Genomic DNA, 27,753 nt, shown 5'->3' on the forward strand with positions numbered 1-27,753 from the left:
AAGAAGCTGTTCTCAGAGCAGTGGAGATGCAAGATGTTTATAGATGACGAAATGTGGTGTGAGGTACCTGTGACAGATGTTACATTCGGTACCATTCCCGTGAGAAAGACCGCCTGCATAATGCTACTGCTCTGTGATTGGCTGCTGTGTTCGGAGCAAGGGCGCCAAAACGTTAAAATATAGCTATTATTATTAGTTAAACTACTCATTGCAATGACTTCACTTTTTAATATAAATATCTCTCAACAGCTATCAATCAGTCATTTTAGAATTACTAAAAACAATTGAAATCAAAAACAAAAGACTGACGAAATTGTAGACGAAGCACTTCGGAAGCGTTCGGGTCACGCCTTTTCTGGTATGGCGCGCGAAGTGCTTCGGGCTGTTCGTCACTCTGGATTAGGCAGTCAAGAAGAACAGACATGTTGTCTGTCGTAGGATTTGTTTCCAATTTTTATTTAAGTTCCTGTTCGTCACTCTGGATTAGGCAGTCGAGATGTACAGCAATGTTGTCTGTGGCAGTATGTGTTTGCCAGTATTCAGTATTAGAAAATTCACTCCGGTAGTAGACACGTGCCACAAATAGTGTAAAGATACATTGTGTTTGATCATGTACTTTTCTGTATCAGAAGGTGTTGTATTAAGACCATGTAGTCTTCTTGTGTGGCTATATTAAAATACGCGAGTGGCATCCCAAAGAAGTGATACATTATTTCAGAACAGAGCCTCGCTAAAAGTCAGCTTCAGCCTCAAGATACAGAACCTACGACCTGAGTGCTGGTTTCTGCGCTGGGGACATCAACTTGAAGACAGCGGGTTAGTGAACTATAACAGAACCTTCGTATTCCACACAGTGCAGTGGAAACAACTAGGCGCCTCACGTGCACTGCATGCACAGAACAAATGTGCTCAGTGACACATCTGCAGTAATGCAGAGGAGGTAAAGGAGGATGATCGTTATTAACACCAACAATCAATTCAGTCTTCCTTTCTTGCCGTAGCGTCTACTACTGCAGCGACGTTCAACCGGACAAAACATTAATTACCACCTCAAAAGATCCCAGTATTCACTATGAGGTGAATCGGTGGTATCAGGCAGTCCTGTGACACTCCACCGCTGACTAAAGTCATGACAATGAAATGTGTGTCAAGGCCAGTCGGTCGCATAGGTCAGCGCAGTAAGATGAGTGGTGTAAACGTGACAGAATGGCAGAAAGGGTCTATAGCGTTTGGAGGTGCCCCTGACCACACTGTGAGTAAAGTTGCCCAATTTGTTGATGTATCACCGCGCACTGTCCAACACCTCTACAAGGAATGGTGTACCTCTGAGAGTCATGAAATACGGCGTAATATCAGTGGACGTATGCATATCTTAACTGAGAGCGGAGCGAAGACAAATGTCATCCCTTGAAAATGACAGTCGGTTTCAAACCCTCCTGTCAGTGACTCAACCAATTTTAGAGCAAAAACTTCGATGGAACCTCCTTCCGGTGCACATTTAGAAGCGGGTACCTCGCAAAAGGCCGTTGATTACAGTGGCAGATAGGGCTGCACGTCTTCAGTGGGCCAAGAAATAAATAATATGGGCAGTAAAATGGATGTAGTGTGGTCAGAAAAGTCACGATTTTGCCTCTTTTCAAATGATGCATGGCGTGGAGTGCACCGACACTCCAATGAGGCGTTTAACCCTCAGTATGACGGGGGTTTAGTTCAGGGCAGATGTGGTTCTGTGATGTTTTGGAGGTGCTTTCCGTACCATAAACTGCGCCCACTCGTGCAAGTTACCGTGAATATGAACTTGGAAGTTAATTTCAAGATTCTTCCTCCTGTGAGGACACGTCAGAGGTACACATACAGCAGGACTCCGACAGTGAAGAGCACTCTGTGGAAGCCTTTTGTACACCGTTTGGCTCTATACAAGACGTCCAGTGGATGCTGTGAGGTCAGCTGCCAGTTGCCGTGCAGTACTAAGGCGATACTGTCTTGCCCTTACAGGAAAATAACGGTCCTCTCTTTCAGATGTCACACGAGATCGGCCATGTCCTGGTCTTCGGAATACAGTTTCGGTCATGTAAACTGTCACCACATCCGAGAAACAACAGAACGATTCTCATTAAGTCATCGTGCCGCATCAGGTTGCGACTATCCTGCTCCCATGCTTCCTATGGCCCTCCACTGCACAGAGTTTGGTAGGCGTCTTCTGTGTGCCATACGGCACCGTCTGTGGTTGTGTACACAGCGATTGTGGATGTGGGACTATCAGACAAACACCCCACGTTTGAAAGATGCCCTGACGTCATCGATGGCGTGGCTGTGCGTTGACGGGGATGCCATCTTCCGTGCAGAACACCAACATACGGACATCTATTGACAGTTTGTATGATTGTATCGCGAATTAGACACAGGACGGGGAAATAGCGGTTTGTTGCTTTATTTTTGGACACCAATGTGGCTCACTGGCCCTTGCGGAAGCTTGTGACATGCCTGCTGCGACTTGCTTTCAGAGATTTGGTACTAGATGCTAGTTGAAGTTTTCTCCTCGTGTACTTTCAAATACGCTCTATGAGACAATGCAGACCAAGGTAGGAAAAACAGATAATGGTAGAATTTTCCGAACGTACAACGGCAACTTCAGTGTTCCAAGTTACATCGTGTCGGTGTGAGAGTTCACTTTGGTCTTCTGTGAGTCTTCTCTATACACGATCCTGAGGGCTATGTGCACGTAGATATGAGACCAGTGCAAACGAGTGAAACGACAAGAGTGCGCCTTCGTGTGTTACTCTGTGTCACGCAAAGCCGCCCAGATGTTCATAGTTGCTATCACGTGCCCATTGTTCTAAATTCTGTGTAACGTATTGGTATAAACCACCCTGGTGACAGTTATGCAAGAGTTTATGCAAGAGCGATCGAGCTTGGTAACTGAGCTTCCGAGTGTTGCTCGATCTTTCTGAGGAACACGAACTTTCGCTGTGGTCCTCGTATCCTTTTACTACACCGCTCATTATCATGGTATCATAAATGATACAGCTGCCTAAAAGTTCTTGCTGCTTTTACTCAAATGATGATATGTGGTGTTTATTATTACACTAGTGGCCATTAAAACTGCTGTACCACGAAGATGACGTGCTACAGACGCGAAATTTAACCGACAGGAAGAAGATGTTGTGATATGCAAATGATTAGCTTTCCAGAGCATTCACACAACGTTGGCGCCGGTGGCGACACCTAGAACGTGCTGACATGAGGAAAGTTTCCAACCGATTTCTTATACACAAACAGCAGTTGACTGGCGTTGCCTGGTGAAACGTTGTTGCAAGGAGGAGAAATGCGTACCATCGCGTTTCCGACTTTGATAAAGGTCGGATTATAGCCTATCGCGATTGCGGATTAGCGTATCGCGACATTGCTGCTCGCGTTGGTCGAGATCCAATGACTGTTAGCAGAATATGGAATCACTGGGTTCAGAAGGGTAATAAGGAACGCCGTGATGGATCCCAACGGCCTCGTATCACTAGCAGTCGAGATGACAGGCACCTTATCCGCATGGCTGTAACGAATCGTGCAGCCACGTATCGATCCCTGAGTCAACAGAAAGGGACGTTTGCAAGACAACAACCATCTGCACGAACAGTTCGACGACGTTTGCAGCAGCATGGACTATCAGCTGCGGTTACCCTTGACGCTGCATCACAGACAGGAGCGCCTGCGATGGTGTACTCTACGACGAACCTGGGTGCACGGATGGCAAAACGTCACTTTTTAGGATGAATCCAGGTTCTGTTTACAGCATCATGATGGTCGCATGCGTGTTTGGCGACATGGCGGTGAATGCACATTGGAAGCGTGTATTCGTCATCGCCATACTGGCGTATCACCCGGCGTGATGGTATGGGTTGGTTACGCGTCTCGGTCACCTCTTGTTCGCATTGACGGCACTTTGAACAGTGGACGTTACATTTCACATGTGTTACGACCCGTGGCTGTACTCTTCATTCGATCTCTGCGAAACCCTACACTTCAGCAGGATAATGCACGACCGCATGTTGCAGGTCCTTTACAGGCCTTTCTGGATACAGAAAATGTTCGACTGCTGCCCTGGCCAGCACATTCTCCAGATATCTCACCAGCTGAAAACGTCTGGTCAATGGTGGCCGAGCAACTGGCTCGTCACAATACGCCAGTCACTACTCTTGATGAACTGTGGTAACGTGTTGAAGCTGTATGGGCAGCTGTACCTGTAACGTCATCCAAGCTCTGTTTGACTCAATGCCCAGGCGTATCAAGGCCGTTCTTACGGCCAGAGGTGGTTGTTCTGGGTACTGGTTTCTCCGAATCTATGCACCCAAATTGCGTGAAAATGTAATCACATGTCAGTTCTAGTATAATATATTTGTCCAGTGAATACCCATTTATCATCTGCATTTCTTCTTGGTGCAGCACTTTTAATGACCAGTAGTGTAACTTAAGCTATGGACAACACACGCACCCGTGCCCGAGGGAGGGCTCCAACTTCCAACGTGGGGAGCCGCACGGACCATGACAAGGCGCCTCAGCCGAAGGCATCACTTGCGAGTTCCATAGTGCTACTGACAGTCCGTCTAGCACAATGACTAAGCGTAGACAGGTAAAAAGTATGGGCAACAATGGTCGAGCAGCTCCTCATAAGCTACTCTAGTCAGCGCTAAGAGACGCTTAAGGTGGCATTAATGGCGACGCCACTGGATAGTGAATCACTGAAAACGAATGATCTAGAGTGATGAATCACACTGTACGCTGTACAATCCGATGGGAAGGTTTAGATTTGGTGAATGCCTGGAGAACGTCACCTGCCGTCGTGTGTAGTGCTAACAATGAGGAACAGAGCAGATGGAATTAGGGCGGCCACACACATAACTGCATGCTTGACAATCACGCTTGCGCAAGCATTGATGAGTAAGCGTGCATAAATTCCTCGCACTTCCACACGATTCAAGCATGCTTCTACAAGCATTAGTCTGTTTACCAGGAAACGTCGAGCTCAGATGACGATGTGCTGGCTTTGGTTAGCCTTCCTGTTTATGTTACGAAGAAAAAAAAAAACGAAGGAGGAAACCTGATATGTGGAGTAAAGAGTGGTTAAAGAAACCCATATTAACTACTCCCGGCAGACTCACTATGGAATCTGTCATGGTATCGTTGATTATCCTTTCTTTTTCTCGATGTAATACTGTATTTTTTGACTTGTGCTACATTACTGTACAACCTTTCTACATAATGTAATTTAAGAGGTCCAAATAAAAATTATATCAAATCGAAATTCTTGTACAAGCCTATACACGATTGAAGCTTGTACAAGCATGCATAATCGAAATTCGATGAAGCATCAAGTTGCTTGTACAGTTCTAACGCTCGCGCAAATTTATTCTACACACACTCAAGCATTCTTGGACTAGCAGACCTGGGCAAGCGTGCTTGTCAAGCATGCAGTTACGTGTGTCGCCACCTTTACAGCATAATTTTTTTTCGTGGTTACGGTGTGGTTCCCTTATTGCGGTGAAGGAAACGCTAAGTGGGGAACGATATGAACACATTTTATAACACTGTTTTCTGCTTACAGTAGTGGAACATTTCGGAGGCGATGATCTACTGTAACATCATGAAAATGCACCCTGTCATAAAGTATCATCTGTGAGGCAATGATTTTTGAACAAAATTACATTCGTAAAACGTACTGGGCTGCCCGGAATCCCTACCAGGACGCAGTGGAAGACATTTCACATGAGTTATAATGTCGACTCCGCTACAGGCCCCAGAATCCATCAGTGCCTTCTCTGGTTTCGGCTGTTGAGCAAGTATGGGCTGCCATTCCTCTAGAGAGACTCAGGCACGACATTAAAATTGTTCATACGTAAAGTTCAAACCGTCAGTAAGGCGAAAGGTGGGGACATCCCATATTAATGTCCACTAATATGTGTTCGGTTACTTTTGGTCAGATAGAATATAATGTATTTTAAGTTATTATAAAAAGTTTAGATTTATCATGCAGGAATATATTGTATCTTCGACACAGAAGGGGAAGTGTTAGGTGGGTGACATAACTGTTTCAAATTACAGGAGTCAATTTGTGATTATTCATAGGCCTGCTGTGTCATTGATGAAGTATTTCTAACAGCTCCGTGTTGCCTCTGGGAAGTAGACAGAAGCTAGACGCACAAAAGGGAAATATAAGCTGTTACGGTAGCCCCACACAACAACAGATCTGAAATACTGTGGTAGTGACCTCTTGAACAATGGGTTAAAATGGCGTCGGAGGAATTCGTCGATATCCTTTGCGAGCGAATTTCCTTAAGTGTTTGGTATCCGACATCGTCCGAGAATAGATAACAAGCTTACTTTTCATTTGTATTCTGGTGTTTGATGTTTATTTTATGGTTGTAGGCCCGACGTAACGCTCTGCGATGATATATTCCGATAAAAAGGAACGGTCCCTACTGTTATGAAAACATTCACTATAGTTACGACCTTCCAAATTAATGATTGAATACACTTACATCACTAGGACCAATGCTTATCTCTCGTACTGTGTTCGTATTGTGACAGAGTTGTAATCTTCATTAACAGCCGTTTCACGAAGTCCTGCCCTGTTCAGTTTCTACATCAGGCAGTTGGAAAGATATTATGGTATTGGACACGAAATTCTTTAGTGACCATTGTACCAGATTAATGCTTTTTTTTGCAATAAGACAAAAATATTTAACATCATGCAATAACTCTCATACATAATATGAAATAGAATTAGCATAAATTCCCTTCCAATTAAAAAAGAACACTCAGATGATGTGAATAATTTACATTTGTTACTGTTCTAAACACGTTGAAAGCTTCTTGGCTATCTCTAAAAGACTTCCAGTTTTGCTACTCTCTTGGTATATGTTCAAACCTAAGTGACTATTCCTAAATTTCTGGATTTCCGTCGCTTTCTTCGTGTCTCGAAGCCACGCGAATGCTCATGACCGTGAAAATGGCTCGCTCTAATTCTAATCTACCATGAATATTAAATTTGTAGTCAAACCAAACACGCATATTCATATTAAAAGTCAAAAATTTAGTTACAAGAAATATTAAATGATTAATATGTATGTGTAACTGACCTGTAGTTCCGTTCACGTAAGACTCCTCCGAAATCTCCTAAGGGTTCAAGGAATGCTGTGAATGCTATGTCTCTCTCTGTGTTACGATTATCTTTCTCCTATCTTCAGGTGTAACAGTAGCATGCATTCAGAATCGGCCTCATCATTGTGGCTATTAAACGCCATTCTTACTGATATTGGCACTTAAAGTAAGAGCTCGTGCACGAAATTAAGGATCTCTAATGTCCATAGTATGTCCTGTTACATCGATCGATAACACTAGCATTGCTTCCGTTATAAGATGGTACACAATGCATAAAAGGACTAATTTCCTAGCGTATGTAGTCGATGTACTATATACGCATAAGTCCCGACCACTGCGCATTTTTGCATTTGTTTCCGAGCACTGATCATTAATCTCAAAAAATGCTGAGGATACGGATCAAAGTCACTGATAAGACCAAAATTCCATAACTTGGTTGCACGTGTTTCAATTTAAATGTTTTCTTAATTTCTTGCAATATTCAGGGTGGCGCAAATAAAAGTGGTTTGGAGAGCAGAGTTCCAGGGTACAAAGAAACACAGCAGAGGAAAGGGAATACGGTACTAACCTGACTATAGCAGATGCTGAAAGTGACCACCAGTCATCTCTTGGCACTTTTGGATTCTGATCAGCAAGTTGGTGAAGACGGATCGAAGCTGGACTGCTGGAATTGCTGCAGTCTCATCCGAACTGTGCTGCTACAGTTCTTGTAGGCTATGAGGATTGTTGCGATACATCTTAGATTGTGGACTCCCCAAACAAGGTAATCGACACTGACAGATCAGGTGACCAGGGTGGCCAACTAGGGCCGCAACCAGACTGACCTCTGCTAACGACTCTGAGGCGTGAGGATTATACAAATGTGCTCCAAGGTTCGGCCGGCTGTATGGGCAGTTGCTCCACGCTGTTGGAACTAACTGTAGGTGTTTTCCTCGCCCCCTAATGCTGCCACAAATGGTTTCAAAATGTTGGCAATGTAACGTGCCAAAGTCAGCGTCTGATGAAAGAAGATGGGACTGTGGCGGACTCGAGTGTTAATATTTGTAAATTGTATCTCTGAACTTTGTTTACATTCTTATTACTTAGAAACTGTTATCATCTCTGACCTTGCTGATATCTACAATGTTTTGAGTGTTTATTGAACGTACAAATGCATCATTTCTTGTCTTTTATGGTCCTTCTACCATAAACCATAAACCACATTGTTGACCCCGACGTGATTAATAAGAAGCAGAAAGCATTTGTGATTAGTGAAGTGTAAAAATGATCGGCAACAGCACCGACGCAAATCCAACGCCCGCATCAGTACGGAACGAAGCGGATATTGCTCGTGTTTCAGTCAAGATTTCACCCGTCTGGAAGAAAAACATGAAGGAGTTGTTCCTTCAAGTTGTAGTTCAGTTTACCATGTTGGGTATCACTAACGAAACCACGAAATTCAATCATGTTGTTGCGTCACTAGAAGCGGATGTCGTAGAATAAATTTCCGAATTTTTGACTCTACCATTATATACAACTCCGTTCGCAGAGCTTAAAACAAGACTAATTCAGGAATTTGAAAAGTCAAAAAATAGAAAAGTAACGAAATTATTAACAGAAGTGTAATTAGGTGATAAGGAGCCAACTCGGCTCTTACGTGAGATGCGAACCTTACCTGGTACGCACGTAAAGGACGATTTTTTGGAAACTATATTTATGCAGCGGCTTCCTGTCACCACACGTCCTATACTAGCTACAAGTAAAGATGATCTTGACACCAGAGCCACTATGGCTGACAAAACTGCCGAATTTTCACAAACGGGGTAGGGTATGTGTGCTCAAACCTTGCAGGCAACATCCACTATTGCAGTCAGCAAAGTAAATGATACCAGTAACGATAGACTCTCTAGAGACGCAGATTGCTGAATTAACGTTGACAGTCAATGAATTGAAAACACTGTCACGTTCAAGAGGCTGCTCACATTCATCTCGCTGCTCACCAAGTATATCACGAGACAGGTCACGGTCATGCCAGTGTTTTAAACCTTATGGAGTACTATGTTGGTGTCGCTTTAAATATCGACACAGGGCAAAGAAATGTTAGAGCTCATGCTCGTTTCGATCATCTTCCACCCAAAATTCCAACAAACAGCCAAATTCAAACGCTCCACACTAGCGGCGGCAGGTGATCGGAGCCATCTTTTACGCCGTCTGTTTCTCACACACAGAAGTAGCGGAAGTCGTCACCTAATTGACACCGGAGCTGATATTTCTGTGAATCCGCCGTCGAATAGTAATCGCCGAAAGAAACCAGATCGTAAACTTTATGCTGCAAATGGCACTGGTATTAATATTTACAGAGAGCGTCTATTATTACTCAGCTTTGGTTTACGGCGCAACTTCACACGGAATTTCGTAATTGCAGATGAGCAATCGCAGATTATCGGAGCCGATTTCGTTCACCATTACGATCTCTTAGTAGAACTCAAGAACATACGACTCATTGACCCGGTAACGTCAGCAGCAACATATGGAACATTGATTAAGGTCTCGGGCATAGAAACAGTTCATGTAATGTCACCAGATGAAAAATATGCTGCCATTCTAAAGAAATTTCCAAACTTGCTCCAAGAAAACATCCATTTTGACATCTCAGATACCATTGTTTTTCATACGATTGTCACAGAAGGACATCCTGTAGCAGCAAAGGCACGACGACTACCATCAGATAAGCTTAACGCAGCTAAAGCAGAGTTCCAACAGATGACTAACAAGAAAATCTGCCAGCCGACAAAGAGCGCCTGGGCAAGCCCCCTCCACTTGTTTCCCAAGAAGGACGGATTCTGCAGGCCTTGCGGAGACTGCCGCGCTCTCAACAAAATCACCAAGCCTGACAGGTTTACTATTCCTAACCTTCAATATTTTAACAGCCAACTGCATGGAAAACAAATATTTTCAAAGATCGATCTAGTCAAAGATTATCATCACAACCCTGTACGTCCAGAGTATATACCTAAGACCGCAGTGATTTGGTTTCTTTTAGTGTTTGCGACTTCCGTTTGGTCTCCGAAACGGAGCACAAACTTTTCAAAGGTATATCGATAATATACTGAGAGACCTCGATTTCGTGTACTGTTTGTTATATAGATGACATTCTAGTGGCATCACAAGATGAACAGCACAAGAAGCATCTTCAATTGCTTTTCGAATGCCTCAGTCAATTCAACATCAGAATCAATCTGAACAAATGCATTTTCGGTTCAATAGAAGTACCTTTCCTGGGATATGTAGTAACTGCAGAGGGAATTAGACCACTACCAGATCGAGTACAAACCATTGTTGACTATCTGCTACCTACAACAATAAAAGAACTGCGCCGGTTTCTTGGCCTCATTAATTTTTACTGAAGAGCAGCCGGTAAAGAAGCAGAGTATTTGATCCTACTCCATGGGACTAAGATAAATGATAACAGGAAATTAATTAGACAGAAAATATTCGACAAGCCTTTAATGACCTAAAAATAGTTTGGCCAATTCAGCACTTGTGGCTCATCCATCTTCAAATTAACTTCTAATTTTAATGGTTGACGCCTCAGATTATGCTATTGGTGCATCTATACAACAAATCAAAGACAATAATCTGCAACCAGTAGCATTCTTCTCCAAGAAACTGACAATTGCAGACAGGAATTACCCATCCTATGACAGAGAACTCCTCGCTACCTACTCAGCAGTGAAGCGCTTTCAGTACACATGCTTGAAGGATGTGATTTTCCAGTTTACACCGACCACAAGCCACTCACCTTCATCTTCAAGCAACGTTTAGACAAAGCTTCTCCACGTCAGATCCGACACATTAGTTTCACCACAGACGTACGTTACACTACGGGGAAGGAGAACCTCGCATCCGACGCTTGTTCACGAATTGCTTCAATCACTATACCTCCAACTGTTACTATGGAACAAATTGCGGAAAACCAACGATGTGACGATGAGCTTCCACACATCAAGAATACGACGTCCCTTGCACTTCAAACGATAATGTTGCCAAATGGTAAAGAACTTGTTTGTGACATAGCTGGATATATGATTCGCCCATATGTACAACAACAACTATGACAAGCAATTTTCAACTTGCTATACAATCTAGCTCACCCTAGTGTTGAAGCAGCCATGAATTTGGTAAGAAAGCACTTCATTTGGCCATCACTAAAAAAAGACGTGAAGGCCTGGACTCCATCATGTATTCCTTGCCAACGAATTAAAGTCTGGAGACACATCAACAGCGCAGTGGGACGTTATCCTCAAACGACAACAAGATTCGGTCACATTAACGTGGACGGTCACATTAACGTGGGCACGGCTGGGTCCCTATTACCATCACAAGGATATCGCTATTTACTAACAACTATTGATCGTTTTTCCCGATGGCCAGAAGCAGTTCCATTAGCTGACATCACAGCAGAAGCATTTTCATTTGCCATAGCCTCAACACTGATATCCCGTTTTGGCGTGCCTCGTATCACAACTACTGATCGCGGCAGGCAGTTTGAATGTCAGCTTTTCAAATGTCTCACAACCACAATGGGCATTGCCCACATTAAAACTACAGCATATGAAGGGCTTATTTCAATAGTGGTACAAGTCCATTTTTGTTCATTCTGAGATACAGAGCCCTAAAGTTAAATGAGCGCTGAAAAATCTGCTGTTGAGATACCAGAAATATTCAAGTATATGGCTTGTTGCCAGATATGAACCTTTCTTTCTACTTGTTCAGATCATTAATTTCAGCAGCATTGTAGGCAGAAAAGTGGAGGTAATGGAGCTGTACCACTACTGAAATAAAATAAATTGAACATTGTCTATAAACCTGTTAATGTGTCACTTTAAATAGTGTTACGGCAATGTTTATGTCCCTGTTTTGCCCACCACACGTGTCACTGTACGCAACTACCTGTTTTTGAGAAGTGACACACTTTTCAATATATTTCAATAAACAGATACCAATTTCCTGTGAACTCCTTGATCCAGATGTTTCATCCCAAAAATACATACGGATTTTGCCGTCAGTTAAATTGTGGCAACCAAAGTTATACAAGTACATGTTTCTTTTGTAGTACGATAACGATGTTGTCAGTTTAGGAAATGCAAGTGCTTTTTGCAGGTCAAAGGTAAACACGAACACCTGGGAATCTGCCTCTTCACTACGTGCTATGTCTGTAGCCATCGCTGTTCTTACAGCTTCAGCCCTCCTAAGGTGAAGGTCCTTTTCAGTTTGAAACTTTCTTTTATCTTCTGAATTGGTAGCAGCGTCCATTTCAAAGCTCAATTTGTCACAAAAAGAGCTACTGTCTTTACTTGGTGGTCGATATGACAGGTCGAAGTTTTTGTTAAAGATTTTTCGATAGACGTGCTCTCCCACAATTTCTTTATTCTGAGATATGCATTTATCTTTGTACAAATCGTACATTTTGGCCACACCCAGCTCAAGATTTAAAATTTTTTTGGGGATTATCCTTTCTTGCTTAATGGCGCTCGGAAACTGGAAAGCTTTTAATGTGTTCCTTTACATCACTGATCACAGCTTCCGGTACAGAGAATTTGTTCTGATGCTTGCCCCTTCCATGAAGGTGAGGTGTACCTTCTTCCTCGTTTTTTGTTAAAAGCCTAGAGAGTCGTCCACTAGAAATATAAAAAGTATTCAAGAAAACCTTCTTGCATACTATTTCACAGTTTCCGTTCACATGTAATCGATATTCATAAATACAGCTATTCTGAGAACCAGAGCCATCTCTTGGTTGTCGGTGGTTAACTGAATGATACGTGCATAAACCATTCAGATAACTATTTTGGCGATTAATATCACACATAGTCCAGAAATTCTCAAATAACGTCTTCCTCATCTTCTGAAATTTTATTGAAAAATTTACGTGCACACCTGCAGTCCACATTGCGAAATGTTTTTGGAGGAATTATTTTACCAGTTTCTGCGACGTATAACACCCCAGTGTTACTTTTTTTCTTTCGAATTTGCTTTTTATATGTGCCCGTTTTCCTTGCACCCTCCTTGTTTCGAGTACGCTTCCTTTTTGTCTGCATATTTGCGGCTGCGACGTTCGCACAGGCATAAGTAACAATGTCTCCTGTTCCGTCATTTTTTGCACTTCCATAGGAAGTTTCATCGTCATCGGTACTGGTATCTAGATAGAAAGTAACGCAAGTTATGATTTATACAGCACCAGATGACTGAAAACATATGTATACGTGAAATAAATTAAGATGGACACCCTCATTTTCCATTGTTATTCTTAACATGAACTTCATCCTCGTATATTCCTTTTTTTGGAACAAAATTTCTACAACGCTGGGAGAAAAGTAAGTAAATTCTTTTTACCTGCAAAGCCATCATCTTCGCAAGAAATAGTAACACGCTGCAATGCACAAAAGCACATGGACTTGTACCACTACTGAAATAAATTCCTGCTTGCTTTCTCCAATGCGTCAGCATTGAGTTGCTCTCTGTTGGCAGCAGGACGACGCTGTAGCTGTCCCACAATGCAAATAAATTAAAAACGAATTATGTGAGTACGTACGTGAATGAAGCACAATGGTCCATGTCCTCTAAAAGATTAAAAATGGAAGGAGACACAACAAACTTCCGACATCTTATAAATAGAAATTATCCACAATAATCCTTGGAAGAGTAGGTGAATTTGATTCATACACCCATAATTTTATTGATGTGCTATAAACTTGGGATAATAACTGAATTTTTAATTTTAGCGTTGCTTTAGAGTGAAAAATTTATATGATCCAAAAATGACTGTGCAGGAAAGTTATCAACTTGTGGCCTTTCTCTCTCGCGGTCGCCGCACCCGTCTCCGTCATCTTCGCCATCTTTACTGGAGGCACTGAGGACGATTTCTGACACAGCCTCAACCTCACATCGATCGAGCTCTCCTACTCCATCTCCTCCATCAGAAGTTTTAATTTCAAGCTTTGTTCGAAATATATGTTTACTGCTAGAACTAATACCAATAAAAACCCGAAAATCGGTTATTTCAGGAACTGGATATTTTGAACGCCCCCCCCCCCCCCTTCCGTCATGAACGCTAGTGCCTAACTAAGCTTCAGAGTGGAAAAGAATACCCAGAATGAGATTTTCACTCTGCAGCGGAGTGTGCGCTGATATGAAACTTCCTGGCAGATTAAAACTGTGTGCCCGACCGAGACTCGAACTCGGGTTCGAGTCTCGGTCGGGCACACAGTTTTAATCTGCCAGGAAGTTTCATATCAGCGCACACTCCGCTGCAGAGTGAAAATCTCATTCTGGAAACATCCCCCAGGCTGTGGCGAAGCCATGTCTCCGCAATATCCTTTCTTTCAGGAGTGCTAGTTCTGCAAGGTTCGCAGGAGAGCTTCTGTAAAGTTTGGAAGGTAGGAGACGAGGTACTGGCAGAAGTAAAGCTGTGAGTACCGGGCGTGAGTCGTGCTTCGGTAGCTCAGTTGGTAGAGCACTTGCCCGCAAAAGGCAAAGGTCCCGAGTTCGAGTCTCGGTCGGGCACACAGTTTTAATCTGCCAGGAAGTTTCATATCAGCGCACACTCCGCTGCAGAGTGAAAATCTCGTTCTGGAAACATCCCCCAGGCTGTGGCGAAGCCATGTCTCCGCAATATCCTTTCTTTCAGGAGTGCTAGTTCTGCAAGGTTCGCAGGAGAGCTTCTGTAAAGTTTGGAAGGTAGGAGACGAGGTACTGGCAGAAGTAAAGCTGTGAGTACCGGGCGTGAGTCGTGCTTCGGTAGCTCAGTTGGTAGAGCACTTGCCCGCGAAAGGCATAGGTCCCGAGTTCGAGTCTCGGTCGGGCACACAGTTTGGAAAAGAATATTTTGAACGCTTTCATTTTTTAAAAAATCAAAGGTAAATAATAATCAATTTTGTAGGTGTTTTATGAGTCAATGAAACAATTGGTAACGCTTATTTCTCTCAAACTTTTTTATCAAATGATGAAGCAATTATCAGTGCACCGCTGCCTACAACTCCTCCCCAGAAAATTTAATGAGAGCAGATAACTGTTACAAAACATACTTCCTCTGGACCAGTTCTCTCACCAGTGAACCTTGCTTCATCCTCATCCTACCACTCATAAAAATTAAGCAAGGTAAAATGCGTGCACTGTGCTTACTATTTTTAAATTAGTAGTTACTGGATTCCTTACATCGGAACTGGCGCAAACTGGAAGTCTTTAGCCTGCCAATATTTTATGTCTGACCACTGCCACTAATAATAATAATAATAATAATAATAACAATAACCCATATGCCCTATATATGGCCTACAGCGGTTGATAACCATTATATCAGGGCTTCACAGCAAACGTACGGAGCAGGATAGTGTAGTGGTTAGCACAATGGACTCGCATCCGGGAGGACGACGGTTCAAACCGCGTCCGGCAGTCCTGATTTAGGTTTTCCATGATTACACTAAATCGCTTAAGGCAAATGCCAGACTGATTCCTTCGAAAAGGCACGGCCGCCTTTTTCTCTATCCCTCCCGAATCCGAGCTTGTGCTCTGTCTCTAATGACTGTGTTGTTGATGGAACGTTAAACGCTAATCTTCTCCTCCTCCACAGCAAACGCAGTGAGCGCATGCCAATGAGCAGCGGGTACTGCATCTCCTCGATCGTTATGCCCGTTTTACACGAAGAACGAACTTGTGATCGATTAACAACCAGTTGCGTTAATGGCAGCCGTGAGTCGTGTGAACAGGCTGACTGTTATGATCGCGTTAGTAGCAACGCGCGATAATTCCGGGGATAAAGGAATAGGGCCAGTTCTAAATTCGGTACTAGTGGCCTCATTGCGCATGCGCGAGCTAGTAGCTGTCTGCTGTGGTCACGTCTCTGCTGAGTGCTGAGTCTGCCATATTGCTTTCTGATGCACTGACCGTTATGTTGACTTTTGTTACTGTTTATGGTCGTTTCGTTATCACAAGGAACTTTCTGAGCAAGTGAGTATAGTGAACTTTTCACGGAAATTTTTAAATCTTTGTAAATTTCATAAATATTTAAGATGTGTGTGTGAATTCCTAACGGACCAAATTGCTGATGTCATCGGTCTCCAGACTTATACACTACTTAAACTAACTGAAACCAACTTATGCTACCTTTATCCTACCCTTCCACGGTCCAAACGTACCCACCAAACCCACCATGACCAGTTCACTACCTGATGCAACCAGTGGTTCTTGCGTATCAAGCCCTCCAAGACCCAGGCGATCATCATAGGCCGCACCACCCGTTCCTTTCATCTCCATGATTTCTACCTAACCATTTATGGCCGTCCTATCCACCTCACTCCTACCCTCAAATACCTTGGACTCATCCTCGGCTGCTACCTCACCTGGACTCCCCATCTCCTTATAATCCTACACAAAGCCCACAACAGACTCCACCTCCTGAAACTCCTCCGGACATAGGGACTGCATCCTTCCACTATCCTTCACACCTACAAATCCTTGATCTGCCCCATTCTTTGTTATGCCAGCATCACTTGGATTACCGCCCCTCCCAGGTTCTACAAAGCCCTACAAACGCCATGCACTCTGCCTCGCCTTCCGTATCCACCTTCCATCCCCTACGTGCATCCTCTATGACCTCATCCCCTTCCCCCACCTTCTCCTTTTCATTGAACACATCCACACCCTGTATATTGTCTGCTGACTCGATTCCCCCCACCCCCTGGTGTCCCCATTCCTCTCCACCCCCAACTCATTGCATCACCTTTACCGTTGTATCCCACCCTCTCTCCATCTCCACACCATCCACCTCTTTGCCCAATGCAACTTCCAGCAACTACCCCTCCTGCATGATGAGCTTTGCCCTGACATCTACCCCTCCTACCAACTCTAACCCCACCTTCCTCCTGCCTCCTCCTCAGCGCTCCCTCCTCCCCCTCCCTTCCCCTGAGTAGCTTTTCCTCTCCTACACCCCATCTATCTCTCGTACACCCCTTCTGTGTCTCTGCACTCCCTCCTGCCTTGTCTTCCCTCTTTATCTCCCGCCCAGCCCGTTTCCTGTCTCTTGGTGAGCCCCCTGTGCCCCTCTTGTCCTCTCCCTCCCACCCCCCATCTCCCCTCCCCTCTCTTTCCCTCCTCTCCGACCTATAGTCCCTCAGCAGGTCCCTACCGGCGGTTTTTATTCCTTGTGAGTGTTCCATCGTTTCCAGTGGTTTTGGTTTTTAAGTGTCTCGCTCTGTGTGATTTTTATACTGTGGCCAACTTTTAACTGCTTCAGTCTGGAACCGCGTGACCGCTACGATCGCAGGTTCGAATCCTGCCTCGGGCATGGATGTGTGTGATGTCCTTAGGTTAGTTAGGTTTAAGTAGTTCTAAGTTCTAGGGGACTGATGACCTTAGGTGTTAAGTCCCATAGTGCTCAGAGCCATTTGGAAGAATGTGCAACAAACTCTTTACAAAGATTTTGCAAGTTGGCACTGTACGTTGGCTGCCATAACCCTTGTGAGACGCTTGATAGACGTGTTTGATAACGGTACCACGTGGAATTGTCCACTTGAAGTGGACATAAATGTTCAGTTGTAATAAACCAAGTGTTATTTTATTAATTCACGTTCTATGAAAAGGCGCAAGGGCTTTGCTAAAAGTAATGCAACTTTACAGGCTGACTCTTACAAGCCTTACGCCTCAGTAGTGTGTTTACACTACTGGCCATTAAAACTGCTACACCACGAAGATGACGTGCTACAGACGCGAAATTTAACCGACAGGAAGAAGATGCTGTGATATGCAAATGATTAGCTTTTCAGAGCATTCACACAAGGTTGGCGCCAGTGGCGACACCTACAACGTACTGACATGAGGAAAGTTTCTAACCGATTTCTCATACACAAACAGCAGTAGACCGGCGTTGCCTGGTGGAACATTGTTGTGATGCCTCGTCTAAGAAGGAGAAATGCGTACCATCACGTTCCCGACTTTGATAAAGGTCTCATTGAAGGCTATCGCAATTGCGCTTTATCGTATTGCGACATTGCTGCTCGCGTTGGTCGAGATCCAATGACTGTTAGTAGAATATGGAATCGGTGGGTTCAGGAGGGTAATACGGAACGCCGTGCTGGATCCCAACGGCCTCGTATCACTAGCAGTCGAGATGACAGGCACCTTATCCGCATGGCTGTAACGGATCGTGCAGCCACGTCTCGATGTCTGAGTCAACAGATGGGGACCTTTGCAAGACAACAACCATCTGCACGATCAGTTCGACGACGTTTGCAGCAGCATGGACTATCAGCTCGGAGAACAAGGCTGCGGTTACCCTTGACGCTGCATCACACACAAGAGCGCTTGCGAAGGTATACTCAACGAGGAACCTGGGTGCACGAATGGCAAAACGTCATTTTTTGGATGAATCCAGGTTTTGTTTACAGCATCATGATGGTCGAATCCGCGTTTGGCGACATTGCAGTGAACTCACATTGGAAGCGTGTATTCGTCATCGCCATACTGGCGTATCACCCGGCGTGATGGTATGGGGTGCCATTGATTACACATCTCGGTCACCTCTTGTTCGCAGTGATTGCACTTTGAACAGTGGACGTTACATTTCAGATGTGTTACGACCCGTGGCTCTACCCTTCATTCGATCCCTGTGAAACCATACATTTCAGCAGGATAATGCACGACCGCATGTTGCAGGTCCTGTACGGGCCTTTCTGGATACATAAAATGTTCGACTGCTGCCCTGGCCAGCACATTCTCCAGATCTCTCACCAATTCAAAACGTCTGGTCAATGGTGACCGAGCAACTGGCTCGTCACAATACGCCAGTCACTACTCTTGATGAACTGTGATATCGTGTTGAAGCTGCATGGGCAGGTGTACCTGTACACGCCATCCAAGCTCTGTTTGTCTCAATGCCCAGGCGTATCAAGGCCGTTATTACGGCCAGAGGCGGTTGTTCTGGGTACTGATTTCTCAGGATCTATGCACCCAAATTGCGTGAAAATGTATTCACATGTCAATTCCAGTATAATATATTTGCCTAATGAATACTCGTTTATCATCTGCAGTTCTTCTTGGTGTAGCAATTTTAATGGCCAGTAGTGTACATTTTGCGGCGTGCAGTTGCAGCTGTAGTGGTTATAAAGCTAAGTACTGACAAAGTTATTTGTGCACTGTTATACATTTATTAAACTTAATAGTTTTCAGCAGTGTTTCGTGCTGTTTGCGGCTAAATAAAGATTTAACAAACTTTTGGAAACGTTCTGTCGCTGTGTTTTTTAGAGTTTTCTGTGCGTTGAAATCGTTTAATAAATTTCGTGCTTTAGTTTTCAGCTGACGTTTCTTATTGTTTCTAGTGAAATATTTCAGTAAAATTTTCATTCGGTGTTTTAACTTGAGTGTTCCAGTGTCCGCTTTAATTTTCGGTTTTAGCTAATAATGTTGTTAATTGTTGTTGGTATTGGTATTAGTTGTGTTATAGCTGACTAATACATTGTTATTACAAATGATTGAAGCGATTTCACAGCTCTACAATAACTTTATTATTTGAGATATTTTCACAATGCTTTGCACACACATTCAAAAACTCAAAAAGTTTTTTTAGGCATTCACAAATGTTCGATATGTGCCCCTTTAGTGATTCGGCAGACATCAAGCCGATAATCAAGTTCCTCCCACACTCGGCGCAGCATGTCCCCAGCAATGAGTTCGAAAGCATCGTTGATGCGAGCTCGCAGTTCTGGCACGTTTCTTGGTAGAGGAGGTTTAAACACTGAATCTTTCACATAACCCCACAGAAAGAAATCGCATGGGGTTAAGTCGGGAGAGCGTGGAGGCCATGACATGAATTGCTGATCATGATCTCCACCACGACCGATCCATCGGTTTTCCAATCTCCTGTTTAAGAAATGCCGAACATCATGATGGAATTGCGGTAGCACCATCCTGTTGAAAGATGAAGTCGGCGCTGTCGGTCTCCAGTTGTGGCATGAGCCAATTTTCCAGCATGTCCAGATACACGTGTCCTGTAACGTTTTTTTCGCAGAAGAAAAAGGGGCCGTAAACTTTAAACCGTGAGATTGCACAAAAAACGTTAACATTTGGTGAATTGCGAATTTGCTGCACGAATGCGTGAGGATTCTCTACCGCCCAGATTCGCACGTTGTGTCTGTTCACTTCACCATTAAGAAAAAATGTTGCTTCATCACTGAAAACAAGTTTCGCACTGAACGCATCCTCTTCCATGAGCTGTTGCAACCGCGCCGATAATTCAAAGCGTTTGACTTTGTCATCGGGTGTCAGGGCTTGTAACAACTGTAAACGGTAAGTCTTCTGCTTTAGCCTTTTCCGTAAGATTTTCCAAACCGTCGGCTGTGGTACGTTTAGCTCCCTGCTTGCTTTATTCGTCGTCTTCCGCGGGCTACGCGTGAAACTTGCCCGCACGCGTTCAACCGTTTCTTCGCTCACTGCAGGCCGACCCGTTAATTTCCCCTTACAGAGGCATCCAGAAGCTTTAAACTGCGCATACCATCGCCGAATGGAGTTAGCAGATGGTGGATCTTTGTTGAACTTCATCCTGAAGTGTCGTTGCACTGTTATGACTGACTGATGTGAGTGCATTTCAAGTACGACATACGCTTTCTCGGCTCCTGTCGCCGTTTTGTCTCACTGCGCCCTCGAGCGCTCTGGCGGCAGAAACCTGAAGTGTGGCTGCAGCCGAACAAAACTTTATGAGTTTTTCTACGTATCTGTAGTGTGTCGTGACCATATGTCAATGAATGGAGCTACAGTGAATTTATGAAATCGCTTCAATCATTTATAATAGCCCTGTATAAGTAGTTGCTTTCTTAGTAGGAGAGAATTTCGAGACCGCGATTGCTAATTCCATAAATAGTTCTACTGGTGTAACTGAACTAAGGTAACGTAGATGTATAGTTTTTTTCAGTAACTGTAAAATTTTACCATGAGTAAGAAGTGTGGGCCGTGTCGTAGGTTTGTGAGAAGTGGGTTACGGTGTGGGTTTCGTTCTAAGTATTTTCATTGGGGGGGGGGGGGGATGCAGTGGGGAAGCCAGTGGGCTTTCTAGCGAGATCCTCTCCTGGGAATGGAGAATATTTAGTAGAAACAAGTTGAAAGAGGAGCTGGAGCGTAAATCTGTGCCATTCAGGTGCAGTTACAACACGCAAAGGAGGAACTAGATAGGTTGAGGAGAGTGAAGGGTGCTGGGGAATGGGAACTGGCAGTTGGCAAGAAGGCAGCTAGAAGGATGAGGTATTCAGATAGTTATACTTTGCGTATATGCAATAGATTTGACCAACTGTCAGAGTTGAGTGGAGAGGAGCCTCTTGTAGCTGTAGGTGTAGTGAACATGCAGCAGTCATCAGCAGTTAGGAGGCCTAGGTCAGTTGCAAGGTCTAACAGAAAGATGAAGGTTCTGGTGCTAGGTAGTTCACACGGTAGAAGTGTGGGCCAGCAGTTGCAGGAAGTGTTGGAGGGTGAGTACCAGGTCACCAGCATTGTGAAGTCTAGTGCAGGGTTGGCTCAGGTGACTGACAGCCTAGGAGAATTACGAGTATGTAGGAATTTTACGAAGAAGGATCAGGTAGTGATGGTGAAGCAGGGAACATTCTTGATAAGGACGGGGAATATGATGTAGATAGTGGCCTGGTGAAGATAGCTACACAAACCGGTGGCACTAATGTGCATTTCATGCAAATGTTTCAGCGTCATGATCGGCCCCATCTTAATGTGGTTGTTAGGTGCGTTAACATGGGGCTGGAGAGGGGACTTATGGCAGTGGGCATGGGTCACATTTCAGTGGTGTCAGTTGAGTCTATCAGTAGATAGGGTTTCACTAAGCATGGCCAGCACCTCTATAGTTTTGGGAAGGGGAGGCTGTCAAATCTTATAGGTGACAGTGTACTGAGTGGTGGTGGGATCACTAGTGGAAAAACTCCTGTAGTAGTTGGTGTTAGAGGTGCACCATTTTTAGATTGAAGTCAGCTGATAGGAACACCTACTTAAAGGAAGTCCTTCTAACTAAGGGCTCACCTTCAGAAGACGTCATGTTTCCAAGTAGAGAAGGAATTAGCATATTTCATCAAAGTATAGGAGGTATTAGAGATAAAGTTAGTGAACTGCTTACAGATTTAACTCTGAAATTATTGGTATATCGGAGCACCACTTAATTAATTTGACGATTCAGAGGCTTCCTTTACCAGAATATATTTTAGCTGGCTGGTTTTCAAGGAGTTCCTTGCAGCGTGAGGGAATGGCCATCTACGTAAAAAATAGTATTCCATTTGAGTCCACAGATGTATCACGACACTGCACTGAACAGATAGTTGAATGTTGTGCAGGGGCAGTTGAATTTAATGAAACTAAACTTCAAATTGTTGTTGTTAGTAGGTCCCCTAACTCTGACTTACGAGCATTTCTGTTGAACCTAGAGAGTGTTCTTGACTCGCTTTATATATGGTGGTGCAAGAAAAATGATGTAGGTAGATCTCCTAAATTCATATTATCTGATGCAGAATGTCTTTTTTCCAACTAGGGTGCAGGGGAACAGTAGCACAGCCATAGACAATATCTTTATTCATTCTTCATTACTAGATCGGTATCTGTTAGTAGAAGAGTGAATGGCCTTTCAGACCATGAGGCACAAATTTTAATATTAAAACACTTTTGTACTCAAAGAAATGTCACATATAATTACAAACAATGTAGGGAAGTAAACCCAACCGCAACAGAGAGTTTCCTAAACCTCGTCAAGGAACAAGAGTGGCTGGATGTTAATAGTGCTGATAACAAAGATGACAAATATAATGCTTTCCTTAACACATTTCTCATGCTCTTTGAGAGCTGCTTTCCATTAGAACGTTCTAAACCGGGTACTATCAGTAAAAGGCTGCCTGGGAGGCATAATAGTGGGATAAGGATATCATGTAGAACAAAGCGGAAATTATATAAAAATGTTAGGAGTAGTCACAATCAAGCTACAGCAGCCCATTACAAACAGTACTGTAAGGCGCTTAAAAATGTTATTATGGGGGCAAAGAGTATGTGGTATGCAAATAGAATAGCTAATTCACAGGATAAAATTAAAACCATATGGTCAGTTTTGAAGGATGTATATGATCGGCACCACAAGGTCGACGATATAAAGTCAGTTCGCAGTAAAAATATTCCTGTTACTGATAAATCAGATATATGTACAGTATTTAACAATCATTTTCTGAGCATTGCTGGTGAATTAAATAAAAAGTTAGTTTCTACAGGGAATCATATAACTCTCTTGGCAAATGCCTTTCCGAGATTGGTGCCTAAAATACTCCTCTATGATACAGACAAGGGGGGGATTGGGGCAATAATTAAATCACTGAAGACTAAGGACTCTCATGGATCTGATGGAGTGCCTAGCAAAATATTAAAATACTGTGCTGCACATGTTAGCCCGATATTTAGCCATATTTGTAACTTTTTCTTTAGGAATTGCCAGTTTCCTGAACGATTAAAGTACCCAGTAGTAAAGCCGCTTTATAGATAGGGGGTAAAGGATAATGTAGACAATTTTAGAACTATTTCTACGCCATCAGTGTTAGCTAAAGTTATTGAGAAGGCTGTGTATGTAAGGATAATTGATCGTTTTACACGAGTATCACACGATTTGCTATAAAATGTGCAGTTCGGCTTTAGAAGTCGTTTAACAACTGAAAATGCTATATTCTCTTTTCTATGTGATTTATTGGAGGGGTTAAACAAGATGTTTCGAACGATATGTATATTTTTTGATTTAACGAAGGCGTTTGACTGTGTTGATCACAAAATATTGCTCCAGAAGTTTGACCATTAAGAAATACGGGGAGTAGCTCACAACGGATTCACCTCTTACATTGGCAACAAACAGCAAAGGTCATTATTGACAGAGTTGATAATGGATGTGATGTGAGGTCTGAGTGGGGTACGGTCAAATGTGGGGTGCCCCATGGATCAGTGTTGGGGCCACTCCTGTTCATTAATTATATAAATGATATGCCCTCTAGTATTATGAATAACTCTAAAATATTTCTGTTTGCTGATGACACTTGGTAGTAAAGGATGTTGTGTGCAACATCGGCTCGGTTTCAAATAGTGCAGTTCATGACATAAGTTCATGTGGTGTGTGTGGTGGTCTTCAGTCCTGAGACTGGTTTGATGCAGCTCTCCATGCTAATCTATCCTGTGTAAGCTCCTTCATCTCCCAGTACCTACTGCAACCTACATCCTTCTGAATCTGCTTAGTGTATTTATCTCTTGGTCTCCCTCTACGATTTTTACCCTCCACGCTGCCCTCCAATGCTAAATATGTGATCCCTTGATGCCTCAGGACATGTCCTTCCAATCGATCCCTTCTTCTAGTCAAGTTGTGCCACAAACTTCTCTTCTCCCGAATCCTATTCAATACCTCCTCATTAGTTACGTGATCTACCCACCTAATCTTCAACATTCTTCTGTAGCACCACATTTCGAAAGCTTCTATTCTCTTCTTGTCCAAACTATTTATTGTCCATGTTTCACTTCCATACATTGCTACACTCCATACAAATACTTTCAGAAACGACTTCCTGACACTTAAATCTATATTCGATGTTAACAAATTTCTCTTCTTCAGAAACGCTTTCCTTGCCATTGCCAGCCTACATTTTCTATCCTCTCTACTTCGACCATCATCAGTTATTTTGCTCCCCAAATAGCAAAATTCCTCTACTACTTTAAGTGCCTCATTTCTTAATCTAATTCCCTCAGCATCACCCGACTTAATTCGACTACATTCCATTATCCTCGTTTTGCTTTTGTTGATGTTCATCTTATATCCTCCTTTCAAGACACTGTCCATTCCATTCAACTGCTCTTCCAAGTCCTTTGCTGTCTCTGACAGAATTACAATGTCATCGGCGAACCTCAAATTTCTTCTCCCTAGATTTTAATACCTACTCCAAATTTTTCTTTTGTTTCCTTTACTGCTTGCTCAACATACACATTGAATAACATCGTGGAGAGGTTACAACCCTGTCGCACTCCCTTCCCAACCACTGCTTCCCTTTCATGCCCCTCGACTCTTATAACTGCCATCTGCTTTCTGTACAAATTGTAAATAGCCATTCGCTCCCTGTATTTTACCCGTGCCACCTTTAGAATTTGAAAGAGAGTATTCCAGTCAAAAGCTTTCTCTAAGTCTACAAATGCTAGAAACATAGGTTTACCTTTCCCTAATCTTTCTTCTAAGATAAGTCGTAAGGTCAGTATTGCCTCACGTGTTCCAACATTTCTACGGAATCCAAACTGATCTTCCCCGAGGTCGGCTTATTCCAGTTTTTCCATTCGTCTGTAAATAATTGGTGTTAGTATTTTGCAGCTGTGACTTATTAAACTGATAGTTCGGTAATTTTCACATCTGTCAACACCTGCTTTCTTTGGGATTGGAATTATTATATTCTTCTTGAAGTCTGAGGGTATTTCGCCTGTCTCGTACATCTTGCTCACCAGATGGTAGAGTTTTGTCAGGACTGGCTCTCCCAAGGCCATCAGTAGTTCTAATGGAATGTTGTCTACTCCCGGGGCCTTGTTTCGACTCAGGTCTTTCAGTGCTCTGTCAAACTCTTCACGCAGTATCGTATCTCCCATTTTATCTTCATCTACATCCTCTTCCATTTCCATAATATTGTCCTCAAGTACATCGCCCTTGTATAGACCCTCTATATACTCCTTCCACCTTTCTGCTTTCCCCTCTTTGCTTAGAACTGTGTTTCCATCTGAGCTCTTGGTATTCATACAAGTGCCTCTCTTTTCTCCAAAGGTCTCTTTAATTTTTCTGTAGGCTGTATCTATCTTACCCCTAGTGAGATAAGCCTCCACATCCTTACATTTGTCCTCTAGCCATGCCTGCTTAGCCATTTTGCACTTCCTGTCGATCTCATTTTTGAGACGGTTGTATTCCTTTTTGCCTGCTTCATTTACTGCATTTTTATATTTTCGCCTTTCATCAATTAAATTCAATATTTCTTCTGTTACCCAAGGATTTCTAGTAGCCCTCGTCTTTTTACCTACTTGATCCTCTGCTGCCTTCACTACTTCATCCCTCAGAGCTACCCATTCGTCTTCTACTGTATTTCTTTCCCCCATTCCTGTCAATTGTTCCCTTATGCTCTCCCTGAAACTCTGTACAACCTCTGGTTTAGTCAGTTTATCCAGGTCCCATCTCCTTAAATTCCCACCTTTTTGCAGTTTCTTCAGTTTTAATCTACAGTTCATAACCAATAGATTGTGGTCAGAGTCCACATCTGCCCCTGGAAGTGTCTTACAATTTAAAACCTGGTTCCTAAATCTCTGTGTTACCATGATATAATCTATCTGATACCTTTTAGTATCTCCAGGATTCTTCCATGTATACAACCTTCTTTTATGATTCTTGAACCAAGTGTTAGCTATGATTAAGTTATGCTCTGTGCAAAACTCTACCAGGCGGCTTCCTCTTTCATTTCTTAGCCCCAATCCATATTCACCTACTATGTTTCCTTCTCTCCCTTTTCCTACTGTCGAAGTCCAGTCACCCATGACTATTAAATTTTCGTCTCCCTTCACTACCTGAATAATTTCTTTTATCTCATCATACATTTCATCAATTTCTTCATCATCTGCAGAGCTAGTAGGCATATAAACTTGTACTACTGTAGTAGGCATGGGCTTAGTGTCTATCTTGGCCACTATAATACGTTCACTATGCTGTTTGTAGTAGCTTACCCGCACTCCTACTTTTTTATTCATTATTAAACCTACTCCTGCATTACCCCTATTTGATTTTGTATTTATAACCCTGTATTCACCTGACCAAAAGTCTTGTTCCTCCTGCCACCGAACTTCACTAATTCCCACTATATCTAACTTTAACCTATCCATTTCCCTTTTTAAATTTTCTAACCTACCAGCCCCATTAAGGGATCTGACATTCCACGCTCCGATCCGTAGAATGCCAGTTTTCTTTCTCCTGATAACGACGTTCTCTTGAGTAGTCCTCGCCCGGAGATCCGAAAGGGGGACTATTTTACCTCCGGAATATTTTACCCAAGAGGGCGCCATCATCATTTAACCATACAGTAAAGCTGCATGCCCTCGGGAAAAATTACGGTTGTAGTTTCACCTTGATTTCAGCCGTTCGCAGTACCACAACAGCAAGGCCGTTTTGGTTAATGTTACAAGGCCAGATCAGTCAATCATCCAGACTGTTGCCCCTGGGACTTAGCTTATTCCCAAGAATAAGCAGCTTTCACCCAGTTAATACTCGAAATATTAGCTTATTCCCAAGAATAAGCACCTTTCACCCAGTTAATGCTCGACAGAAATCAAACCTCCATTTGGATCGGAATTCATTAACTCTTGTGCAGAAACGTGTGCAATATACTGCTGCATCCATTTTCAATACGCTACCACTAGAATACAAAAATCTTAGCGCGTTCAAATCGAAATTGAAGAGTTTCCTCATGGGTCATTGCTTCTGTTCTGTCGAAGTGGTCCTTGAAAAATTAAGCTGATTATTGTTGTATTGTTGATTGCGTTTACTTAAACTGATGG

General features: G+C 43.2%; 1 protein-coding gene and 1 non-coding gene across 3 annotated transcripts in view; one reads left to right on the top strand and one right to left on the bottom strand.

Annotated features, from left to right (window-relative positions):
- Positions 1-27,753, bottom strand: part of LOC124555088 (EIN3-binding F-box protein 1-like) — a 577,244-nt gene that overhangs the window by 487,385 nt on the left and 62,106 nt on the right. The window lies entirely within an intron of this gene.
- Trnal-caa lies at positions 14,621-14,695 on the top strand. Its single transcript has one exon. It is a non-coding gene; the product is annotated as a tRNA-Leu (tRNA).

Source organism: Schistocerca americana, chromosome X (assembly GCF_021461395.2).
Source record: "Schistocerca americana isolate TAMUIC-IGC-003095 chromosome X, iqSchAmer2.1, whole genome shotgun sequence".
Classification (NCBI taxonomy): Eukaryota; Metazoa; Arthropoda; class Insecta; order Orthoptera; family Acrididae; genus Schistocerca; species Schistocerca americana.